Source organism: Perissodus microlepis, chromosome 3, assembly GCF_051167445.1.
Source record: "Perissodus microlepis isolate ML-2025 ecotype Zambia chromosome 3, ASM5116744v1, whole genome shotgun sequence".
NCBI classification, from domain to species: Eukaryota; Metazoa; Chordata; class Actinopteri; order Cichliformes; family Cichlidae; genus Perissodus; species Perissodus microlepis.
Genome location: NC_140463.1, coordinates 13,197,528 through 13,218,931, shown reverse-complemented (window position 1 = coordinate 13,218,931; position 21,404 = coordinate 13,197,528). Strand labels below are relative to the sequence as shown.

The following is a 21,404-nucleotide window of genomic DNA, read 5'->3' as shown; positions in this document are numbered from 1 at the left end:
GATGTGCGGAAGTGCTTCAGATAGGTGAACGCAAGAAAAGCTACTGGTCCGGACAGGATTCCCGGCCGTGTCCTCAAGTCATGCGGGAATCGGCTGGCTGGAGTGTTCACACACAATGCCAAACTTACCCTCTCTCGGTCTGTAGTCCCAGCCTGCTTCAAATTGGCCACCATCATCCCTGCACCCAAATTCTCCACCATCTCATCACTGAACGACTGGCGACCGGTAGCCCTGACCCCCATTGTGAGAAAATGCTTTGAGAAGCTGGTCAAGGACTTCATCTGCTCTGCTCTACCTGACTCACTGGACCCTCTACAATTTGCATACATCCACAACAGGTCGACTGATGACACATAGCCCTGACACTACATGCTGCCCTCTAGCACATGAAGAAGAGAGACACATATGTGAGAATGCTGTTTGAAGATTACAGCTCAGCATTCAACACCTGGGCAGCATCACCTCATCGCCCGTCATAATAAGCACTGGTGCTCCACAGGGGTGTGTACTGAGCCCTCTCCTATACTCACACTACACCTACGACTGCACGGCCACTAGCAACTCCAACATAATTGTGAAGTTTGCGGACGACACTACAATGGTATGTCTTATCACCAAAGGTGATGAGATAGCTTACAGAGAAGAGGTCAGTATTCTGACACACTGGTGCAGAGACAATCATCTCACCCTCAACATCACAAAGACCACGGAGTTAATAGTGAACTTCCGGAGGTGCAGAGAAGCACACTCCCCCATCACCATCAACGGCGCTGCTGTGGAGAGAGTGAGCTGCTTCCGTTTCTTAGGTGTACATCTGGCGGAGGATCTCACATGGTGAGTACACATAAAAGTGAAGAAGGCGCAGCACCTCTTCTTTCTCAGGAGACTGAAAAGATTCGGCATGAGCCCCCGCATGCTCAGGACCTTCTACCACTGTGCCATCGAGACCATCCTCACTGGATGCATCACCACCTGGTATGGCAAAGGCATTGCTTACAACCACAAAGCTCTCCAGACAGTGGTACGGTGTGCTGAAAGGATAATTGGATGCTTCCCCCCCTCCAGGACATCTGTAGGAAGCGGTGCCTGAGGAAAGCGGGGAGGATCATCAAAGACTCTGGTCACCCCAGCCATAAACTGTTCAAACTATTTCGATCGGACAGGAGGTTCTGCAGTACCAGCAGACTGAGGGACAGCTTTTTCCATCAGGCCATCAGACTGCTGACCATTTCATAGACACCTCACCTTACCTTACCGCAGTGGTTCCCAAACTTTTTTTGCTGGGCCCCCCTTTGTTTTACATGAAAAATGTCCCCCCCCCCCACCCCCCACCCCCCGCGCGTGCATGCGCGCACGCACACGCACTAACACATCCTCCAACCACACACACCCATATTTGCTCCATTGCCGTTTATTTCACACCTCAAACATTTAGTAAACAATTAAGCAAATACAAGTAATCTGCAATAAATGACAGGTAGTAATAAAATAAACTAACTCTTTTATGCTACGCACCTACACGGGTATTTTTGAAAACGCAGCTGTTTCGTCCACACGTAAACGGCGTTTCGAATCACCGAAAACTGAGATTTTTTTAAAACCCTTTTTTTGCGTTTACGTGTGGACGAATAATACAGAGTTCGTCACGCAACGTCAAAGGTATGTGCCTTTTTTCACGTCACGCTGTGCGCCACGTTATTGTTTACATGAGATGAATTGCAGAATGGCAGATAGAGACAAAATACTGTTAATCTGACTATCCTCAGGTTTTACACGCAGTTACTGTCCCTCCATTTACAAAGGCAGAGTCGTCACCGTGTGATTATTTTACTGTAGTTGTGTTTTTTTTTCTGTGCAATAATATTCAACATTGCTATCAATACATTTTTCAAAAAATGCCTCTCTGTGCAAAATGGGTTTAAAAACATAAACAGCTGTGGGATACTGTTTGTCCGTGATTTGAACCGGGGAACAAGTCGTGGCAGGATCAGCCTGATATTATTTGTATCCAGCTGTAACTTTACTGTATAAAGAGCTAACATCTCCAAAATGTCAGGAGTAGTTAGTTATTACAACAAGTGTTTGTGAACTAAAAATCGGGAATGTGGGATACTGTTTGTCCGTGATTTGAAGAGCCCAGCGGTGCTCCCAACGAAGAGAAAACCAATTCTGCAGGGGAGACCTACCTCGGCACTTGTGCAGGTGAAACCAAAGGGAAGATATGCTTCACCATATTTTCTAGTCTTTGGCTTAGAATAAAGTTGGTTTGGAAACATATTCAGCGATGCTTCATCTCCTGCTTTGCGTTTCTGTGGGCGCCCCGTGATAGCAGTGTCCAAGCATTTTGTTTTTTTCCTTTTCATACCGCGCCCGCCCTGCCATGGCTCTTTGGGCCCCACACTTTGGGAAGGTCTGCCTTACCGGAACTTCGACATTATGCACTCCATACTGTACATATATGCCACTTCTTTTGCACAACATCCAACTGCCGATCTCTGTATATTTTATTGTATTTAATTTTATATATACGTATACACACACACGCACTAACACATATATATAGATACATATATATATTAGGGGTGCAACGATACACAAAATTCACGGTTTGGTTCGGTTCGATACTTGGGTGTCACGGTTCGATATTTTTTCGATACAAAAAATTTTCATGTCTTTTTAATTTGTTATTTATTAAAATTATAAATATATATTTTAACTCAAAAGTACAGTTTTTAAATTTAATGTTGCTGAAAATAATTTAAAAAAAATAAATCTATCTGATCGAGAAATCCCTCATCTTTGGAAAAGAGAGTTTATTACAGAGAAATGGCTCTTTCCAAAATAAAAGCTATACTATACGCTTCTTCTGGGCTATATTCTCAGCAGCATATTAAACATATCAGCTCCCCATAAGGAGAATCATGTGCTAACGGCTGTCTAAATGACTCGGGTAAAGTTTGTAGCATGCGTGCTTGTTGTTTTTGTCTGCTTCCACTTGTCTTTGCACTAGGATGATGTCGGAGTAAATGTGCAGTCATATTCATTGTGTTCCCACTAGTGCCGTCAGCGTTAATCTCGTTAAAATGACATTAACGCCATAACGCCACAAATCTCCGTTAATGAGTTACCGCGGATCGCCCAGTGTGTGGGGCTGGACACATTAACGAGGTAACTGCACAAACGCACTAGTTCCCACCAATGTAATTGAGCATTGCGTGGCACATCCGACATACTATTTTACTTTTGTCCATGACGCGCTTACCTTCAGGGTCATACTTCACATGACGACCAAAATAGTTCCAAATGCCACATCTGAATGAGGGTGGGGGAGGTTCAATTTGCCATGTTGCAATGAGCTTAGCTTCTGTCTCGCTAGCTTGCGCTGCGCTCAGTGGATCTGCGCTTGACATTGCAGCCTAGGCGGAGTAGTCAAACGCAGATCCACTGAGCGCTCAACACAGACACCATCGTCAGAAGAAAAGTTACAAATTTTCCCAATTCTTTAATAATACAAAATTAAACATTTTGTATTGTTCGATACATATGCATACCCAACCGAAAGCACTGTATCGAACGGTTCAATACCGATACGAGTATTGTTGCACCCCTAATATATATACATATATATAGATTATACATTAATGTATAATAAGTACACACATATACATTAATGTTCATACATGCTTTTTTGTACATATATTTATTCTTATGATTCTCATATTTTGCCCACCTGTGTTGTTTGTGAAGCTTGCACACCCGATTTTTATTCACATCTTGTACCAGTGTACGAGTAATGTGACATGACAATAAGAGTTACTTTGATGTGAGCCATTGTGAAACCTATTTCTAGTCCCTGGTGTGCACATATGTACCATTCAAGCTCACAGGAAAGGCATGGATAGGATTTGAACCCACAATTTTTGGTTTACAAGACCAACGCCTTACCACTTGGCCACCACGCCTCACATTAGCTCGGTTAATGTACACTTGCAGACATACAGAGACTGCTTCCCTTGAGTCTTCTAACATTGTGTGACAACATCAACTTTGATTTTTCATGTTTGCTAAGCATCACAGTCAGTCAAGACAAATATTATTGAAACTGTAGTAATATTTGAAAATATAAAGTTTTTTATGTTTGTTTCTTTTTCGCAGGTCAATAAAAATGTACATAGGACAGTAAAATCCTGAGGCACACCATCTTACTTTTCAGCAGCAACAATTTTGTGCATCAAAGCATACTATTGCTATTGCTAATTAATAAAATCATTTTTAAAGGAACAATTGATACTAAAATATAAGAAACTGAGAACACAAAATCCTGAGCTCATAAAATGGCTCAAGGAACCAGATCTTAAAAAATTGGCCAAAATCAAACCTGAGCGATGCATGCGACCAGGGATGGAAATTACCACATGCCACTGGTTAAATGCGGGTAAATTTATGAAGTGGTGTTTAACGTCTTAATGCATGCTCAATCATCCAGGTCAGTAAATCTCCAAAAGTTGATTCTGTTCATCTGGACGTAGCGTTTTCAGTGTACACCATAGCTGGATTGGCCATCGGGCATACCGGGCATTTGCCCGGTGGGCCGATGGTGGTTTTTCGTTTTTATGGGCCGATGGGGTTTTTTTCGTTTTTTTTCCGTAACGGTATAAACACTGAAAGGTGGTGGATTGGCCAGATGAAGGGAGATGTGTAAAAATAACTTAGTTGTTTGGTGGTGGCTATTGCGGAGCTTCCACAGATTCAGTAACATTAGCAAGTGGTGGAGGCCAGCAGATGCAACACGCTGGCAGGTGGATGACGGAAAGGCAGGAGGAGCAGAGACCCGAGGCGGTGAACTGAACTTCAGGTAAGAAGTTATGACCTGCAGTCTATCTGGGTCAGATATAAACCAAGTTTAGGTGGAGTTTATTTTTGTTGTGCTGACTTTTACTCGTACTGGGTACTAGCTAGCATGACGGAGTGAAAAGGTGAAAAGGAACAGTTTGTCCCGGACTTCAGCTACAATGAAAAAGACACAAAGCTGGAGTTATTCTGTGTCTTTGCTGCACAGCTGCCTCTTCTTCTCTCTTTCTCTCCCCCTCCCTCTCCTGTTTCTACTTCAATCATGAAACTGATCAATGATCAGCTGATCGGCTTTTCTCTCTTGTTTGTTTATCTCCCACTTTGCCCCAGAAAGAAGAAACCAGCGGATGTCGTGCTAAACAACAGCAGCACGTTTAAGCTTGATCAGCTGTTGTTAGAATTTATTTAATATTAATTTGGTAGTATCAGCTGATGTTTGCTGGAGCCACAGCTGTAAAAGCTGCTGGTCATGATATCGGTTTGGTTATCTGGTGAGAGGGAAACATGAAGATGAAACCAGGAGATGTCCTTACTGAATCATCAGAGCTGAACAGGTGATGGAGAAACAGGTTTACCTTTTAGGTGACATGAATGAGTTGAAGGGAAGTTATGAACTGTTTCTGAGAGACAAATAACACCAGGATCCTTTTCTAAGTAGCTGACAGCTGGTAACTGTGCAGGGGTGGGTCTAGCAAAGTTTTGCCAGGGGGCCAGGTAGGGCATTAACAGGGAAAGGGGGGCACAAAGAAATACTTTTCTTTGTTATGTCATTTAAAAACTTTGAATAAATAATTATCTGAAAACAAACATTTTCATCTGATGTAAAATGTATAGAAATCCATTATTGTACATAGTAATTTTTTTGAGGGTCCCATCATAATTTCTTCAGAAGTAGCTAAGTACTGTATATGATGCCAGTATTTTCCCACATTTTCTAGATTCTGTACCAGTACTGTGTGTAAAATGCCATCAAAAAGTCAGTTAAGTTTTTCTTTCTCACCTGTCTTTCTGTCTCCTTTCACTTTTTAAAGGTTGCCATGTTAGAAAAAATATTTTGCCCTGCCATGCTGTTTATTGATGTGGCAAATGAATGGTTTATGAAAATATATCTAAATCTGTCATCAGTAATCAGTAATGATCATGTCTCACCTCTAGTCTTCTCTGTCTTAATTTCAGGTTTTCACCATGTGTTGTAGACAGGTCAGGAGGTTAACTCGACCAAGCAGTCTACTTTCAGGTACTGTTTAGAATACCAGCATAGGGAGGATGGTGTAGGTTTAAGTTTATTAGATTGATACATATACACCAACAAGATAGTGTACATCACTGTGACAACACCGTTTGTTTTCATTCAAAGGCTTTATGGTTTTTCATATAATACCTGGTGGGCCGGTCTCTAGTCAAAATGCCCGGGCCGATTTTTTGTCCCAGTTCAGCCCTGGTGTACACGACTACCCAAATGAGTCACCCACTGCTATGTTTAGAAAAAACGTACAAAGGATTGATGTACTGACCTGATTTTCTGGACCCAAAGACTACCTTCAACTACTAGACCATGTACAACAACAGCCACACAGAAAATATCCTTTCACATGTAGCATGTGTAAGTTTGCCCCATGAATACTAAAGGTATGGATCAGGATTGAAGACCGAGACCCACGCCTTTTCACTTGGCTGCCATGCCACATTTGGCTTTACTGCAGTCACATAGTGACAGTCATGGAAGTGCTTCCTGAGGCCTACAGCTATCATTGCCCCTCCTGTTTGGTCATCAGGAAACTAGCCTGTCTACAGACATCAACTGCAGATTGCACAATCTTTAATTCAGTGTACTGTTAGGCTCACACAGGGATCACATATGCAGTGTAGTATGCCATGATTTCCTTCAATATTTTGACCCAAAACTCGTAATATAAACACGGCAACTCAACTTGTGTAAAGTACTTTCGACTGGGCATTGTGCACTTGGAGTTGAGTTTTTTGACCAATGCATGAAACCATGTATTAAAAAATGTCAGCTAGTATCATCGTAGAACTTTATTATATGGCGCCCGTTCTTATGTTCTTATGTTTGAGTCTAAAGGCTAATTTTTAGCACAGGAGACTCCTTTTTCCTTCTGATTTGTAAACTCTCTCCATAATCTTTAAATATTACTTAGTGGCAGAAGACTTTTGCTGCATCGATGTCTGTGTTTAATATCATCATCCAATATAATTTTTTCATATCGCACAGATCACGGTTTCATTTCCTTCCATTTTCCTTGTTTGTCAGTTGAGACCTTTTTCTGGTCATCAGTTCTTCCTGCGACAACTGCAACACATCTGAGGGGTATTTTCACTATCAGCTCTTTTTCTTAGTTATAACAGAAGGAGGGCTTTGCCTCAAGTGTCTCTGAAAAATGTTTGCTATCTTGTTTGAATTTTCTTCCACAATTTATAAAGTATTTATGAAAACCCTTGAATGAGTCTGTGTCTCACTCATTCGGCGAATATATTGTTTTGAAAATAACTGACCAATGGAGCAGCAGAGAGGAACTGCAACATGCAAACAGAAAATAACAATATGTAAAGAACAAACTAACCTCACAACATTTATATGCAGCTGGGGCTTCCTGTTTGAGACACCTGACTAAAACTGAAACCTCTTTTGGTTTTGAGAAACTTCTGCAGCACAGCAGCTTCTCACTGACTCTAAAATATCTGAGAATGTGAGGACAGTGAACTTTGTTTCTGAGTCCCAATTGAACCACCCTACCATGTTTTACTAGGGACACTCCCTCTGACTCACTGTTGTTAACGGTTAACTTTGCAGGTCGTGAGTCACTTCTTCTTCCCTATTTGACAGCATGGAATTACCTCAGAACCAAAAGACTTTTTTCTTTGCAGTAAAATCTAGCATCTCAGTAAGCTGTTATTACAAATGTAAAACATCAAAAGTATCACTGACACACATAATAAATGTTGCCTTAGATTTTTTTAAAAAATGTGACACAAACACTCTCTCTGTCAAGTAGATGCCAAAAAAGGCAAATAAATCTACAAGAAACTGGACAAGTGAAGGACAAAATAATTTTGAGGCCTAAAAGATTAACTATATACAGGAAGATTATCTGAAAGTCATGTCATCAAAAAAAATGGAAAGAGATCCAACACAAACCTGACACAAGAGATGCACCTGGCTCTTCAGTTGATCCAACTACTGTTCACTCAGAAACAATGTCAGTGAAAGTCCTTCTTAAGGAAGAGGAAACGGGGAGACAAAGCTGAGGTGTGCTAAACTACCCAAGAACTGGACTGAAAGTCAGTGGCAACAGCTCTGATGGAGTAATGAATCCAAACCTTGAACCTTGTGTTCAAGTTTTTCTCAGAAGGTAGGGAGAAGTTCAAGTGAGAGCTACAATAGTGAATGTCTGCAGCCACGTGTACAAAATGTCTGAGGAACTGTCATGGTTTGGGCTGCATTACAACCAGTGGTGTTTAGATCTTATAAAAATTGATGGAATTATGAACACAGAAAAGTAGCATCAGATTTTGATCCATCATGCAATGCCAACTAAAAAGTTCTATTTTTCAGCATGAAAATGATGCCAAACACACTTCCAGTGCAGTAAACAAAACCCAGGTAGAAAAATACACAGTCACTGTCACGGTATGACAGTCCTCTGCGGCTGACCTCCTCACTATGCTTGTGTTTGTTGTTTCTGTTAGTGTCTCCCTCTTTTTTTCTGTCTCCCTGTGTTTTTGCTTATCTCTCGCTCCCGGATGTTTAGGTTGCGACCGCTCAATCTGTAAGTGTCTAGCGCTGGAGGCAACTGCACCTTGCGGTAGCTGTAGCTCAGGCGGTAGAGCAGGTCATCTACTGATCGGAAAGGTGGTGGTTCGATTCCTGGCTTCTCCTAGTCTGCATGCCAAATATCCTTTGGCAAGATGCTATCATTTGGTTACCTTAAGTTTAGTTTAGTTATGTTGCACTTTGGTCTTCTGTGTTAGTCTGTCATGTGTCTTGTCTTCTTGTCCATGTTGTCAAGTTCATGTTGTCATGTCTGTGTTCCATGCTGTTTCCTGTTTTATTGTGAAAGTCCCTGTCCTATGTGCAGTATGTCTAGTTTTGTTTCCCCTTGTCTCGTTAGATTTGATTTGTCCTAGCTGTGTTCCCACCTGTTCCCCATCCCCATATTATTCTTCTGTGTACTTACATCCTCTGTCCTCTTTTGTTCAGTGTCAGGTTGTCTGTTGGTGTCGTCATGGTTCCATACTTACACTAGTGATGGGCAGATGAAGCTTCATGAAGCACTGAAGCTTTTCATCCAATTGGTTCACCCCAGCGCAAAGCTTCTTGAAGCTTCATTTGCTCTAGTAGGACACCTACTGGACGTAAAAATATTAGTTGGCATGAATTTGAAGAGTGTGGCCTTTTGCACACAGCCTGTAAATGTCAACAACAAAAGGAGTGTGTAAAACATCTATATTGTAGTGATGCAGTATACTGTGTATATTTATACTGGCAGTATGGAAAATGATTATTTGGAAATGCTTAAAATGGAAATGGTCATTTACTGTGAGGTGAGGTGTGGTTGGGGTATGGACAGTGGTTGTGCTTTTGTAACGTTGAGGTATGGACAGCTACACACTGAGGCTTTGAGCCTCAGTCCTGCCCACATTTTATTCCTTCTCTCACCCCAACCGGTCGCAGCAGATGGCCGCCCCTCCCTGAGCCTGGTTCTGCCGGAGGTTTCTTCCTGTTAAAAGGGAGTTTTTCCTTCCCACTGTCGCCAAAGTGCTTGCTCATAGGGGGTCATATGATTGTTGGGTTTTTCTCTGTATCTATGAAGCGCCTTGAGGCGACTTTTGTTGTGATTTGGTGCTATATAAATAAAATTGAATTGAATTGAATTGAATTCCTTAAAAACTAAATTTTCACTGCTTTTATGACCTTTTTAGTGGGGAGAACATAGCTAGGATTTAATGATTTAACAAATCTTTTAAATCCTTTGTCCTCCACAATGCTAAATTGCTGGGAGTCCTCAATCACCATGCTAACCAGGTCTTCATCAATTTAAGATTGTTCTCCTGAGGAAAGACAATAAAGACAAAGCACAAATATAAATATCACACACGTAACGTATAACAGCTGTATAATATTGTTATATCATTTAGTAACATTACTGCATGCTATATTATCATGGCATTTGATGGCTCACCTGGTCTTGCTCCACAATCGGTGTTCCCCTTATTCTCATGCAAAGCTCTGTAGTGCCTAAGCATGGATGAGGTGTTGTTGTTATATCCCAGCTCCCTGGCACATAGCAAACACTTCACCTTGTACAAAAGTAAAGCCGCTTAACATAAATTGTATTGCACCATCAGTATTATGAAAATACATCTTCTGTAGAAATTTACATACCTTGCTGGGAGGAATAAAATCAAAATGTTCCCACACAGGGGAGGACATCCTCCTCTTCTTAGCTGGCTCCATTCTCTCCTGACTTTCTCTCCTCACTCTCATAAACCTCCAAACTGTCTCCAAACTCTCACTAACCGCAACTCTCCATCAAACACCCACATTTTGAATGAAGTCTGAACATTGTTTATAGCTCTGTCAAAGTTCGAACCACTTCATGAACCAGTCACGTGGTACAGCCGGGCAGCGAGGCTTCGGACGTCATCATTTTCAGCTCCTCCCATAAATGAAGCAAGCCTCGATACGCGCATCGCGGAAACGCCCCCTCAATTACTCGACACAAGCTTTGAAGCCTCGATACAGAACGTCACATCACTAACTTACACATCTCAAGGGTTTTCCATGTTCAAGTTTTTGTTCGTCTTTTGTATTTAGCATTTAGTTTTTCCCAGTTCAGTTCTACTTAGTTTCTCCCCAGTGTGTTTTGCTTTTTGTTTTTGTACCTTTTTTCAGCCTAATTAAGCAGCTCGCCTTTTGTTATAAGTTTTCTTCTTCGTTCCTTGTGTCTACATTTTTGGGTCCTCCTCGTAGCGCCATACAGTCTGCCTCCGCCAGACTGTGACAGCACCTGCCACTCATCAGCCTTCATTAGCTGTGCGGCTTACCATCAGAAGAGCGACCTATTTAGCAGTGTGGCTAAGCTCCAGTCGACACTGGATCATTGAGTCAATCCTCGTCAGTACGGCCGTGATTAATTGTGTTTGAACCTCGCTTATTGTTTAGAATTGCCTGCCATCATGTGTGTTTTTACATCAGGAATTGGGAATGGAGAGTGTCTTTTTACAAGAGTGGATCCGCGGGAGAAGTACAAGAGAGGAGCCACAGGTCGGAGCATGAGCACAGGATTGTTTGGAACTGTTTTTCACTACACAGACACTCGCAACGTCAAGAGAAATTTCTGGGACCTGCCTCAGAGAAGCCACAGAATTAATGAACTGTATATATCCTTCAACTTACTCACTGTAAATAAATTCACTGTTTTTTCCTGTTTTGTTTTGGGGGTTTTTCGCTTTTCCCCTACCCATCCTTGACAATGAAGCACTACCAATCATAGATTGGCCTCCCCCAGAGACCTCAACATTACTGAAGCAGTGTGGAATCCTCTTGACGGAGAACAGAACAAAAGGGAACTATTCCTAAAGACTACTTAACCCTCTGGAGTCTGGGGTATAATTGGCCATTTTTTTAATTGGCTTGCCTTGTGTGGTATCATTTTTTCCAATGCAGTTTTTTGTACAATTATTTAAAACTACTTACAGAAGATTTATGGCATTATTTTAGTGCCTCTATTCTGAGCGCACCTAAAAGAAAATTTGCAAGCACAAATGTTGCATGTTGAGGAGAAAATTATTTTGAGCGAACAAAATTCATTGCTGCGTGCAAAAATCGGTGTTTGCGATTATCCATATACACATACAATAACAGCTCCTCTCGCTCAGTTGTTGGCATTTGCTCTTCCTCAGATCTCTGCTTTGTGCGCTCACAGACATCTGCGGACCTGCTCTAAGTGTGTCGTTCGCTCACAACATCTCTGCTTAGTGCGCGCTCAACTCTCTGTACACCGTTGTAAGTGTGCCACAAAACCAAACAATCACAGACTTGGATGCAAAAAATTCTGATTGACTGCTTTGTTCTCCAATCACCTCGCTAGCTACTGTAGCCAAACCCAGGCAAATATCCCAGAATGCAATTTGTCCAAAACTCAAATGAGGCAGTTAGGGAGGAACGCTGTGAAGAGAAAAGTTATTAGAAAGGCAAATGAAGTCACACTCAGATATCTAATTTTTACATGCGCATGGGCGGTCAGTCCGATCTGCTCTGCTGTCAAAGTGCGCACAACAGATGTGACAGAAAAACCGCGCAGGGCTCTCAGCGCATTCTTTATTTATACTCCAAGTGAGCTTTAAAGGAAGTAGGAGTGGTATGTTCAGTATACAAAAACGTTTCCATAATAGGAGAAACCTTTAGCTTGTCTGAAGAAATAGGAGATAGCTTGGTATGTATAGAAACTTAAACATTTCCTTAAAAGGAGAGTGAGAGAGGGGGGTGACCGTTAACTCAGGATGTAGTATGTATGTCACCGCATTCCTCTACACATCTGGTTCCAACTCACGAGCTCTCCTATCTTAAATGAAGCTACAACTAAACAATAATCACAAAACTAAAAAATCTCTTATCATTCCCTCCTGTTTGTAGCGATTTTAAGCAAATACATCAATGTGTTTCAGACACAGACCCTACATTGTGAGTGCTTTCGGTCTGGTCGTCATAAAATGTGTATCATTCAAACATAATCATTCATCACATTAGTTTCATATTCATCGTCTTCTCCTTCTTCCTCGTCTGGCACAGTGACATATGCAACAAGAGATTGAGATATCATTCTTGATACCATTCCTCTTACAAAACATGATAAGTATTAGGCCAATAAACATTAAAACCTTAAACATCAATGTGTTCCATGAGCCGCTCATAAACCAATTCCACCAATTACTTTGTGAATTTGCCCAATCGGTTACCTGTGCCTGTTGAACGTTTCTAAGTAATTGTAGAGCATTTGTCATATTATCAGAATGCACATTGTCTGGAATATATGTACAACAAGTTATATTAAACAAAACACAGTCCGCGCTTTTCTGCCATGGTCATGTCCAGGGCAACTCTGTGTTGCATAACAGTTATTCCTATGGCATCAATTTCCTGATTTTGCTCTTTGTTGATGCTGGTCGATGCATTTAAAAACAGTCCAAAACTATAGTCCAATAGTCAGGAGGTCGCTGTGGTTTAGGACAATTCCTAAATATTGATAACCTAAACTGGCAAAGCTTGCTGCGCATGTCACTTGAATCATGTTCATAAGTCTGCCATATAATGTAGCATGCTGTGTTGTAGCAGGCATGTGTGAGCATATATAACAATCTTTGTCTTCTTTGCGATTATATATGTATCTATATTATGACAATAGTATACTACAATATTTTATTAGTGTATACCACTATACTACTACTGAGCCAATTTAACAGTTAGGATCATCTTACTCAGCAAACAGATAATTTAGAATTCATCCAATCTGTACAAATTTGCTTTTCTCTAAACAGGTTTGTGCCTACTTCTTAGACTGGTCTTCTGTTTGTCTCATCTCAGATCCAACCTTCAGTCACATTCATTCTCTCTGTTGTGTAGCGAACCAAGCAATTTATTATTATATATTTTATATTTTATTTTGTATCCATCAAGGGCTTCGGGTGATCTGCAGTTTCACCCTTTCCCAAGCTGGAGACATTCACCTTTTCACACACTTTCCTTGGCTGAACAATGACACGGCCCTAATGTACCTTATGCATCTCTCTACTTTATTTAAAAGGTTTTCGTGTGAATTATTTCCTTTTATTGATTTTATACATTCTGGGCATGATTGTCATGCCAACTATGTTTCATTGTTAATATCAGCTTACAGGTTGTTATCCTTCCTATTATTAGTTTCAATACGGTAAAAATAAGTTCTAATATAATTTTGTCTTTATTTATTTTATTTTTGTACTTCTTATATTTATATCTATTCGGTGGGGTCTGTTTCCAACCTTTTTAAACTACTTTAAACTATTTTGATCCCTAGTTTTCACTTAATAAGGGTTTCATTAGTCACTGCACTGTAGTGTGACCTGATGCTGATTTTACTATTAGAGTATCTTCTGAGAATTGTACTTCCTGTGGTCTTCTGTTCAAAACGGTTTTACATACTCCTGTATCACATAACATCTGCACTGGTTTGCTATTAACATATACTGTCAGTGTAGGTTTGCCTTTTACTTCAGACACTAATTGATAGACAGTAAATACTTCTGCGTCACTTTTATCATTTTCATTTGGCTTTTTCTCATTTAGTCATTCATTTGAATATTGCCGTTTGTCTGTTTTATGTCTGCAATCTCTGGCAAAATGCCCTTCCTTGCCACAATTCCAGCACGTATTATCTCTTTCTTCACTTCTTTCGCGTAAGTCTGTCTGTCCTACATATCTCTGGCCCTTTCCTCTAAATCCTCCTCTGTCCCTGTCTGTTACCTCTCCACCTTCTCCACCTTCCCCTGCGGGATGGCCGTATCTGGGGTTTAGTACTGCTATCATGGGAAAAATGCCGGGAGGACCAGGTGGATCAACATCACCTCCCATATCTCCTCCGTAGCGATCTTTTCCTATTTTTTTTTTTTTGTGGATTTTCACCTAGTGCTATTTTATCTAACATGTTTTGTGCCTCTGCATAAGGACCAGGTTGAGGTCTGAACGGATCACAGGATTGTTTAAGGGGGGTCGCAGCAGCGGAAGTGGGGGCTGGTTTCACAGCAGCAAAAGTGGGGGTCGGCCTCGCAGCAGCGAGTGGAGCATATGGTGGGGGGTCTAATACCTCTGCCTTTTCTTTCTTCTTTTCTTGTTTCTTTTGTTTATTCTCACATCGTCTATCTGCCTCTCTCTTCCATGCTTGGAAATATTCTAATTCTTATGTGCGTTTTCCTTCTTTATTTATTTTGTCTCTCCTATTTCTTTCAGTAATGCTTCTTTAAGTTGTATTAATGCAGATGGGCTACATTCTCATTTAGTCTTTTTAGAATTTCTCCATCTTTGCACACTAATTTGTCCGGCGCCTGGACACTTTTTTCCTAACCACTGTTCGTCAACAGTAAACTTAGTGGGCTGATTACCCATTAAAACAGAACTGCAGAGCCTTCTCTGGTATTAGACTTAAAGAGTGGTTACTGACTACGCCCTTCTACTCCACTCTAATTAGTGGAGCGGTGTCAGTTTTATGAGGCGGAACTCAACCGTTCTCTTTTGTCACCAGTACTTCAGCTACTGACAGGAAATAAAATGACAATAACAATGAGAGTGATTCAGCAGCGTATTTGTGCTGTTTAAATCAATTCACTCTCAACACACAGAAAACACAAACATTTAAACAGACATTTCACACAATCGCGCAGACCTTTTCAGAAGGCCAGTCCTAAAGCTTTTATTTTGAAAATCCTTTCGGCGGATCAGTCCAACGCTTTTATTTTGAAAATCCGTTCGGTGGATTACTCCAACGCTTTTATTTTGAAAATCCGTTCGGTGGATCACCCCAACGCGTTTATTTTGAAAATCCGTTCGGTGGATCACCCCAACGCGTTTTTACAAATCCGTGCAGTGGATTAGACTAATTACACCCTTTCGGCGGGTGAGACCAAAGTTCGTTTTACGCGAGTGTAAATGAGTGACTTCCTTTACCTTCCCAAGATTCTCTGGCTATGTTGAAAGTCAGCCACTGGATCCCAGCGTCGTGGACCACTTGATAAAACACTGGCCAGGAATCGAATTTTAGCGTCCCTGGACTTTTTCACTCCTACCTAGAGGACAGATTTCAGTGCAGCTTTCCACGACGGCAGGACACAGCGGCCGATGCTTCCTATCCGGCTCGAAGGACCAAGAAAATGTGAAGAGAAAAGTTATTAGAAAGGCAAATGAAGTCACACTCAGATATCTAATTTTTACATGCGCATGGGCGGTCAGTCCGATCTGCTCTGCTGTCAAAGTGCGCACAACAGATGTGACAGAAAAACCGCGCAGGGCTCTCAGCGCATTCTTTATTTATACTCCAAGTGAGCTTTAAAGGAAGTAGGAGTGGTATGTTCAGTATACAAAAACGTTTCCATAATAGGAGAAACCTTTAGCTTGTCTGAAGAAATAGGAGATAGCTTGGTATGTATAGAAACTTAAACATTTCCTTAAAAGGAGAGTGAGAGAGGGGGGTGACCGTTAACTCAGGATGTAGTATGTATGTCACCGCATTCCTCTACACATCTGGTTCCAACTCACGAGCTCTCCTATCTTAAATGAAGCTACAACTAAACAATAATCACAAAACTAAAAAATCTCTTATCAAACGCAGAGTGGCGGAGTTTGAAATATTACTCTTTCTGGATCACAAAATAATCTTTTAAGATATTTTTTAAGGCGAGAATGGTGCTGTGTAAACGGTCCAGTTATGAAGCTGAATTTTAATCTCAGCAAAACCGATTTACTCAGGAACAAATCAAACACTGAAATAAACCAAACATGAACATTTAAAAGGTACCTAATTGATTTATATATCATGTATATATCATGTTTTGTTTTTGGTTTTTTTGTTTGTTTGTTTTTAAATTATTTATTTATGCAAGTTTCAATTTTTTTTACACATTCACAAACAGCGGGACAGAGCAACGCAGACAATAAAGACAACAAAAAGAAAGTCAAAACCAAAAAGCAGGAAAAACAAAAAAACAACAAAAAAACAAACAAACAGAGCAACAGACCCCACAACAGGGTACACGGCCAGCACTTATTGAGAACAGCAGAGAAGACAAAAGCAAATGGTATACATGTCAAACAACTCACAATCCAGTGAGTCCAATCCACATTGAAGATCGAATCCAGAGATCGCTAGGAGGAGCCGATTCATAACAGTTATGGGCAACAGCTCAGAATGATAACAGTTAAGACAACGTGGTCAGGACCCAGGGCGTGGACTGTCCTTCTTAATGTGGTCTATAAAGGGACCCCATATCTTCCTGAACTTCTCCATGGAATCAGATGTAGAAAACCGAATTTCTTCCAGGTATAAACAGGAGACCATCTCCTCGAGCCACCTCTTGAAGCAGGGAGGGGAGGCAGATTTCCACTCCCCCAGAATCAGACGTTTGGCAATAACCATACCAAACATGAGGGCCTGTTGCACAGCAAAGGGAAGTGCCAAGGAGTTGCTGTAGCAGCCCAGGATCACCATAAGACAGTCAGGATACAGTTGCCTATTGTAAACAATGCTATAGAAACTAAAAATATAAAAAATCCAAAAGGCTGTAAGTGTAGAACAGGACCAAAAAAGATGGCCAAGAGCTCCGTCCACAAGTTTACATTTATCACATTTGGGGGAAACGTTAGGAAAAATCTTGTTCAATTTGGTTTTGGAATAGTGCAGTCTATGGACAACCTTAAATTGAATTAACTGAAGCCGGCGTTAACAGAGCATAGTTTTATCCGGCTTAACACTTCTGCCCATAAATCGTCAGAGATAGCCAAACCAGTGTCCCTTGACCAAGCCTCTTTAATATGGCAAGAGGGGGCTACCAAAGAAAAAAGATTAACAAGCTGAGAGATTAAGTGTTTTGAGGTGGGAGGTTCGTTCATTATATTGTAAAAGACATGCTGTATGGGGATGGTATCTAAATTTAAGAATGCTTGCTTGACATAATTCCTAATTTGTAAGTACCGAAAAAAATGACTTGTAGGGAGGTTGTACTTTGTCTGAAGTTGAGCAAAAGAAGCAAAATGATTGTCAATATAAAGATCCTTTATAGCAGTTAACCCTTTAACAGGCCATTGTTTGAAAGCAGCATCCATTGTACTAGGCTTAAAGCTAGGATTGTGGCAGATCGGGGCAAAAGTTGACACTACCGGGAGGTTCAAGATTCTCTTAATTTGATTCAATATTTTTATAGAGTTGCAAAGAATAAAGTTATCACATGATGGTGTACTTTTAATAACCAGTTTTGAAAATAAGATCGCTGGCAAGGATGTTCCAGTGCGCTCGATAGCGGTGCTAAGCTCCATTTCGAGCCATTTAGGGCTGGACCCGCATTCCACAGCATCACCAACTATAGGCAGATTCCAGAAGACCCAGGCTCTGGCATTACAGGCCCAGTAATAATGTTTGAAAACTGGAAGGCCCAGACCACCCTCGTCCGTGCAAAAGCAAGTGAGACTTCGAGATGCGGGGGGGCTTGTAGGCCCAAACAAAAGGCATGATAATGGCATCCAACGCTTTGAAAAAGGAAGACCTGAGAAAAATAGGAACGTTCTGGAATAGGTACGTGAATTTAGGGAGCACAACCATTTTGATTAAAATTGAAAGTGGGAGACGTTTCCATTTATCTATCATACACTTGAGCTCATCAGTTAGAACCGAATATTAAGCCTGAAGAGGAGTTTTGAGTTCCTAGGGATGTTAACACCCAGGTATGAAAAATAATCCTGGGAGACCTTAAAGGGCAAACTAGACAGGAAATCAGGGCCCAGACCAGACGACAGCTGCATAAGAACAGACTTCTTCCAAATTATGGTGAACCCTGATAGGTGGCCAAAGCTGTCAATCAGTTTAAAGGGAGATCTTTAAGTCTGAAACAGCCAATATGATATCATCTGCATACAGACCGATGGTGTACTCTGACGTGCCACAAGTTATACCAGAAATATGGGAATCGGCTCCTATGGCAATGGCCAACGGCTCAAGAGCTAAAGCAAAAAGCGTTGGAGAGAGGCAACAACCCTGCCTGGTCCCACGGTGTAAGAGGAACGGGAGCGACCTCTCATGGTTGGTAAGGACCGAGGAACGAGGGCAAGCGTAAAGCAACTTAAACAAATAACTCCATTCCACCTGGTCAAAAGCCTGCTGGGCATCAAGACCACTGTGTGGTAGCTGTAGTCAGACAATCGAAGCTCCCAAAATCAAGGCCACAGATAGCTTTTAAACGAGATTTTAAGCATTTCTGTGAGCAAGCTTTCTTTCATGATTTATGGGACTATAACTGGAGTAGAATCTACCTGATAACTGATCTTGAGCTGGCATGGAATTATTTTTATGATACTTTTATCAAAATTATAAATAAACATGCCCCCATCCGCAAATTTAGAGTAAAATGCAGAAACAACCCTTGGTTTTCTCCTCAGCTCTCCAGTCTACTCAAAAAAAGGGATGCTGCCTGGGCTAAGGCCAGAAAAACTAAATCCAAAGCGGATTGGCTGATTTTTAGACAGCTCAGAAACCGTTCAACTTCCTTAATTAAAAAGGCCAAATCAGAATTCTATCTTTCAAATACTACTAAACATTTGAACGATCCTAAAAAATTCTGGAAAATAATAAAATCTTCTTATGGGGACATAACTACAAATGAGATGCCAACTTTTGTTGTAAAAGACTCCTGCACTTTAACAGAGAAATGCGACATTCTAAACTGCTTTAATGAGCATTTTGTTTCTTCAGGATCTCTATTTGAATCTTTATATCCAGATTTAAAACAGCTTAATCAACAAGAGGCTCTCTCTGCAACCGCTCAAACTGAATCTGTGGTCCAACCCTTCAGTTTTTCTCCGCTAAATGTTTTTGAGGTCCACAGGGCTTTAAATCTGTTGGATCTAAATAAATCTGCAGGACCAGATCAACTTGATCCCTATTTTCTTAAGTTGGCTGCAGATTTTATAGCAGAACCAATAACTTACATTTTTAATCTTAGCCTCTCGAACAGTGAGATCCCTGTAATATGGAAATCTGCCTATGTTCTCCCTTTGCTGAAAGGAGGTGATCCTTCAGATGTTAATAATTACAGGCCCATATCTAAATTGTGTGTTCTAGCAAAAGTTCTAGAAAAGTTCATTAGTGAACAACTGAAAGACTTTTTGGACAAAAATTCAGTTCTTTCCCAACATCAGTCAGGATTCAGAAAACAACACAGCACAATAACTGCTGCTATTAAAGTGGTTAATGACATTGTTGATTCGATGGACTGCAAAAAATACTGTGCTGCTCTTTTTCTTGACTTGTCAAAGGCTTTTGATACAGTTGACCATGCTATTTTATTAAATAGACTAAACAATATTGGTCTATCTGTAAATGCTGTAAGTTGGTTTTCAAATTACTTGTCAGCAAGAAAACAGTGTGTCCATGCTGCTGGGTCTTCTTCCTCTTTTCTCCCAGTATCCAAAGGAGTTCCGCAGGGCTCCATATTAGGGCCATTGCTATTTTCTCTTTACATAAACAACCTTTGTGATAATTTGTCAAATGCAGCATTTCATCTTTATGCAGATGATACAATTATTTATTGTTCATCCCCTTCAATAGCACAAACCCTGCAATTTCTGCAGTCTGCCTTTGATGTCGTTCAGTCCCATTTAACTCAACTTAAGTTGGTGTTAAATCCAGAGAAATCCAAGCTCATGTTATTCTCAAATGGCAAAGAGTTGTTAGCTACATCTCCTAAGATTAAAACAATTCAAGGATCTGAAATTGAAATGGTCACATCTTACAAGTATCTAGGGATCATTATAGATCAGAATTTGTCATTTAAGACTCACATTCAAAGGCTTGTGTCGAAGTTAAAACTAAAACTAGGTTACTTTTTTAGAAACCAATCCTGTTTCTCCCTCCAAGTGAGAAAACATTTGATTCGTGCAACCTTTTTACCTTTATTGGATTATGGTGACCTGCTTTTTATGAATGCACCTGCCCACTGCCTAAAGAGGTTGGATACTGTGTACCATTGTGCTTTACGTTTTATTACTGGCTATGGAAATCATGTACATCATTGTTCTTTGTATGCTGCTGCTAAATGTCCATCTTTGCATATTCGCAGACTTTCCCATTGGTTGATCTTTATCTATAAATCTCTCCTTGGGCTGGTTCCATCTTATTTATGTGTTTATATGTGTAAAAACCACAACCAATACAACCTTCGTTCGAACAAAATCATACAATTGATTGTCCCAAAAATCAGAACAGAATTGGGGAAAAGGGCTTTTAAATACGCTGCCCCTGCTTCCTGGAATAATCTGCAGAAGGAACTGAAATTATCAGAATTGGTTACCTTGGGAGAGTTTAAGTCTGTCTTAAAGGAACGAGAGAACAGCTCTTTTACTCAGTGTGATTGTTTTTAATGTACTCTTAATTTGATCTGTTATTGTATATTTTACACATGTTTGTATGGGATATTGTATTTGTTTTAAATGTTATATACCTATGTGGTATGTGACTTTTGTTGCCATGATGCCAGGTCTCTCTTGGAAATGAGATTTTTAATCTCAATGAGATTTTTTACCTGGATAAATAAAGGATTAATAAAATAAGTGAAATCACCGCAGAATTGGGCAGTGTTGTTGAGTACATTGCATTTAAGAGACATCTAGTATTTGAGAAAGAAAATCTATTGGGGATAAAACCCGATTGATCAGGATGAATTAAAGAGCCTATATGCTTATTTAACCGGTTGGTTAGGACTTTAGCAATTATTTTTTGGTCTGAGTTGAGAAGACT

The 21,404-nt window shown here is 40.6% G+C and overlaps 1 non-coding gene across 1 annotated transcript; it reads right to left on the bottom strand.

Annotated features, from left to right (window-relative positions):
• Positions 1 to 3,890: 3,890 nt before the first annotated feature.
• Positions 3,891 to 3,962, bottom strand: trnat-ugu (transfer RNA threonine (anticodon UGU)). The gene has a single exon. It is a non-coding gene; the product is annotated as a tRNA-Thr (tRNA).
• Between the last annotated feature and the right edge of the window lie 17,442 nt (positions 3,963 to 21,404).